Source organism: Poecilia reticulata, unplaced genomic scaffold (genome assembly GCF_000633615.1).
Source record: "Poecilia reticulata strain Guanapo unplaced genomic scaffold, Guppy_female_1.0+MT scaffold_241, whole genome shotgun sequence".
Lineage (NCBI taxonomy): Eukaryota > Metazoa > Chordata > Actinopteri > Cyprinodontiformes > Poeciliidae > Poecilia > Poecilia reticulata.
In genome coordinates this window covers 46788-51396 of record NW_007615031.1, presented here as the reverse complement: position 1 = coordinate 51396, position 4609 = coordinate 46788, and the positions used below count along the sequence as shown (strand labels likewise).

Below are 4609 nucleotides of genomic sequence, written 5' to 3'. Positions count from 1 at the left end.
CCGTCCCTCTCAGACCGTCCCTCTCAGACCGTCCCTCTCAGACCGTCCCTCTCAGGGCGACGCACCGATCCGCCTCTAGACGTCCTGATCCATTTGTCTCGTTCATGAACCCAGAGAGTCTCGCTACCTTTTCCTGCCCTCAGACTCGGAGGTTCTGATCCCGGTGGTGAACCGGACCAGAGACAGCTGAAGGTTCTGGTCTTTGGATCCTGAGGTCACCAGAGCGGATCAACACCTGCCCTGCTCAGGAAGGTCCTGAACAGAACCAGAGCCCAACGTTCACCTGCAGCAATGAGGACCAAGTTCTGGACCAAGGGGCCTGGTACCGGCCCTCCTGACCCCTGAGGGGCCTGGTACCGGCCCTCCTGACCCCCAAGACCTTCCTGAGGAGGACTTGAACTTGGCCTCACCTGCTGCTCCTCTCCAGGTTTGCTAAACTGAGACCCGGTGTCGCCTCCAGGATGGGTCAGAACCCGTCCTCCTGGGATGGAGCTGATCAGCATCTCTGGGTCCAGGCTGGACCTCCGGGCCACCAGCTGGACGGCGAGGCTCCGCTAGCCTTAGCATTAGCTCCTGAGCCCCATTCAAACCAATGGAGGAAGAGCTATCATGCTAGTGCTAGGAGATGGCTGCCACTGCTGCAGCCGAGGTCCGTCACCCTAAACCTCACCACACCTTCAGAACCTGAATAGTCGGGTCCATTCTACCAGAACTTGTCCCGGCTGCTGTCCTGGATTCGGTCCCGAGAAGCCCGCAGGACGCAGGGCGAGCAGCCGGAGAAGGACTGGCGGTCCGGGACCTCCGCAGCTCGGGGTGGGATCGCTGTTTTCCGGGAGCTTTCTTTGCCTTCACTGACCTGAAAACTGGATAATGCGGCGGCAGAGTCTCCGTCTGGTCACCGGGCTTCGCTCTGGTCCTCCTCGGGACTCATGTCGTCCGCTGTACCGGGTTTATCTGCTCCGTTGCCGTGTTTTGGCTCTGCTGTCCGGGATGCAGAGCTAAAAGCTAACAGCTAACAGGGAGGGGCTTCCGCCGGAAACGGAAAACCGGGAATAGGTGGGAGAGGGAGACGGGATGGGGTGGGAGGAGCCAGTAAGAGGGGGCGGGAGTCACGTGACGAAAACAAGAGACAAGAAGAAAGAGGACAAACGGTTCATTCCGCCATGTTTTATTCACAAACCAGAAACAATCAGCACAGAACCGAGAAGTCAGAACCTCCGGAACCTCCTGGTTCAGAAACACTCTGAAGTCCAGAACGACAAACACTAAACCATAGATAAAGACGTAAACATTAGGTGAATAAACTCTAAACAGACATAAAATCAATCGGAACATTTAAACAAGAAGCCGTTAAACCAGGACAGTTAAAAAGATGAATCTTTACAAAATGACCACAGGGGGCGGTGTGGAGCGCAGCACGACGGGATAAAACCGTTTTACTGGAAAACGATATCTTCATCTTCATCATCACTAAAATACAACTGATGGCTGTAAGTTAGTTTTATTATTGATTAAGATTCCAAACTGGTGTTATGGAACCAGTGAGACCAGTGAGCCTCCACCCAGGGCGGAGCTCTGAACTGGGAATGAGAGGAATGAAGGAACAGTCAAAGTTTCTGTCCGACTGGTTCCAGAGACATGAGGCGTTCACTGCCCTGCGTTCAACACAACTTCAACACCTTTTGTTTTCTCACTCCTCTGGGGTCACGTGACCTCCAAACAGGAAAATGATGATGAACAATAAATCAGAGTCAATCATTCAATTCAGAATAAAATAAAAACAATTCATTTTGAAATTATTTTGACTCTAAAATATGTAAAAGGGTCAAATTAAATAAACTAATAAAACATATTGATCATTATTTGATATAAAATGCCAGCAGAAAAAAATCTCAGAAGAAATGAAAGATTCAGAAAAAACTACAAGAGGAAAGAAAAGATTCTAAGACAAAAAACAAAATAATTGAATAAATCTAAAATAAATATCAACATTGAAAGTGAATAAAATGTTTAAAATCAATACAAAACGTTTTATACAAAACAACAAATTAACAATATTTCAACAAACATGTAAAACAATTAATGTCAATAATTAATTGTCCATCAATTAATTAACTAATTAATTGATTAACACAAAATTTATTTATTTATTTATTTATTTATTTATTTATTTATTTATTTTACAGAAATAGAAACAAATCGGGGACTTGTCAATTACTGTTGTTGTGTTTTTAAAATGTTTTTTAGCAGTAAAAATTAAATGTTTCCTCCAGACCAAAACAGACGTCCATGTTTACACTGAACCCCCTGGATCTGCGTTAAATGGTTCGTTCCTGCTGGGCGGTGACGTTTTCAGCAGCAGTCAGTACAAGACAAGAAACATGGCGGTTACTATGCTGCCTAGAAAAATAATGAAGTCAAGTTTAAAAAAACAGATGAGAGAAAAAGACAAGAGTGTGAATTTGTAACAGTTTTTCTCCAAGAGGTGAGTCGACTGAGATTATCAATCATTTAGCATAGTTAGCTTAGCTACAGACCACTGTTTGCCTCCATAGCATTTAATGAATTAAGGAAAAGAAATGCCAACATATTTAACTCTTCCCTGCACCTTTTACCACTTAACAACAGGTGAGTCGGTCAGCAGCAGCTCTAACCACCATACAGCATAAACCTTCTTCCTTCCCGTCCCAGTGAAAAAACTGAGCAACGCTGTGTTCAATAACAAGCTAGTTAGCATCATTCCAGGGAATCATAGGGATTTCTCTGTCTTTGCTCTTTTAACAGTTACACAACAAAAACAACATATTTGTTGCTGACAGAAAGTCAAACTCTTTATAAAATGATAATAAAAAACAGCCTCCTGTCTGGACTGCAGCCAGTCCACAGTTTTACCTGGGTTTGAATTTAAATCACAGATATCTGTTGCCACGTCCCTCCTGACCCGACCTCTCCTGACCCGACCTCTCCTGACCCGACCTCTCCTGACCCGACCTCTCCTGACCCGACCTCTCCTGACCCGACCTCTCCTTACCCGTCCTCTCCTGACCCGTCCCCTCCTGACCCGTCCTCTCCTGACCCGTCCTCTCCTGACCCGTCCTCTCCTGACCCGTCCTCTCCTGACCCGTCCCCTCCTGACCCGTCCTCTCCTGACCCGTCCTCTCCTAAGAGAGATTAAAGCTGCAGTATGTAACTTTTATAAAAAATATATTTTTACATATTTGTTAAAACTGTCATCATGTTGTGAAAGTATGATATGAGAGGTAATCTGTAAAAAATCTATTTCCTCTGCTTTCTCTTAGTGCTAGAAACAACCAATCAGAAGCAGGAGAGTTTTAGTGCTGTCAATCACAATCTCATGCGGTGCTGCTCATCCTCCCTCCCCCTCGCTCTGTGCCATGCTGCAGCTAGCATAGCACAGAGCTGTGCTGCAGCTAGCATAGCACAGAGCCGTGCTGCAGCTAGCATAGCACAGAGCCGTGCTGCAGCTAGCATAGCACAGAGCTGTGCTGCAGCTAGCATAGCACGGAGCTGTGCTGCAGCTAGCATAGCACAGAGCCGTGCTGCAGCTAGCATAGCACAGAGCTGTGCTGCAGCTAGCATAGCACAGAGCTGTGCAGCAGCTAGCATAGCACAGAGCTGTGCAGATTCAAACTGAATGCTCAGTTTAGTTAGCATAGCTACCAATGATGGCAGATGAACAGTTTCTTGTAATGATAAGTTGTTTCTCCCCCATTAGCACATTTAGCAGTGGGTGAATGAGGATGATTGACAGCACTAAGACCCTCCTCCTGGTTCTGATTGGTTGTTTTGGTCAGAACGGTGCATCACTTTAACCAGTAATTCAGGAAGCAGATGGAGGAGATTGATTGTTTTCAGATTATCTGTCTCATAACTGCTACATGGTGACAGCTGTAACAAATATGGAGAAACATATTTTATTAAACTGCATCCTGAATAAAATGCAGCTACATAACTTGGTTTTGAGACGTCTGGATTGATTCATGTGTATTTTGCACATTGTGTGACATTGTGTCTGCTGCAAGTGGGAAGAGACATTTCAATGAGATAAAGCTAATAATCAAAAGTTCAAGCAGCCTATTTGCATGCAGCATGTCGGCAGTGCAGGTAAAATTCTCTAGCAGTGAATTTTGTGCCAGTTATCAGTATTGGACCAAAGTCAGCAGGCAGGAATATCTGACCCTTTGATGGGTCAGATGGGCTCAAACTGTAGCTAGTTGTGCCCAAAAGAAGTTTTTGTCATGGGGCCCAAGATTTCTGGTGGCTCTGGTGGGCCGACACGTCGACATGGTCATGTAAGCTGCAGCGTGTGCAGTAAGCAGACAAAAGAGGCTAAAAGAGAAAACAGAATCCATAACAAAAGCAAACATGAAATGTTCATAAAATACAAATATGACACTAAAGCTGGACTTTATAAACTGGAAGAAAATATAAAATAATAAAAAACTACATTAAATTCTTTAAGAGTTAGGGAAATCTGAAACTAAAGGAAATCTGCTATTCAGACATTAAGAGGTCAAAACTCCCAGAGGAGGATGGGTTGTTCCCTGTGGGCGAGCTACATAGAGAGAGAGAGACAGAGAGAGAGAGA

General features: G+C 45.2%; 1 protein-coding gene across 1 annotated transcript in view; it reads right to left on the bottom strand.

Annotated features, from left to right (window-relative positions):
* The window catches only part of LOC108165961 (tyrosine-protein kinase Fer-like), a 4559-nt gene extending 3511 nt beyond the window's left edge, over positions 1 to 1048 (bottom strand). The window contains exon 1 of the mRNA XM_017303330.1: positions 857 to 1048. The gene's annotated coding sequence lies outside the window, so the exon portion shown is untranslated. The remainder of the gene's footprint in view (positions 1 to 856) is intronic.
* Between the last annotated feature and the right edge of the window lie 3561 nt (positions 1049 to 4609).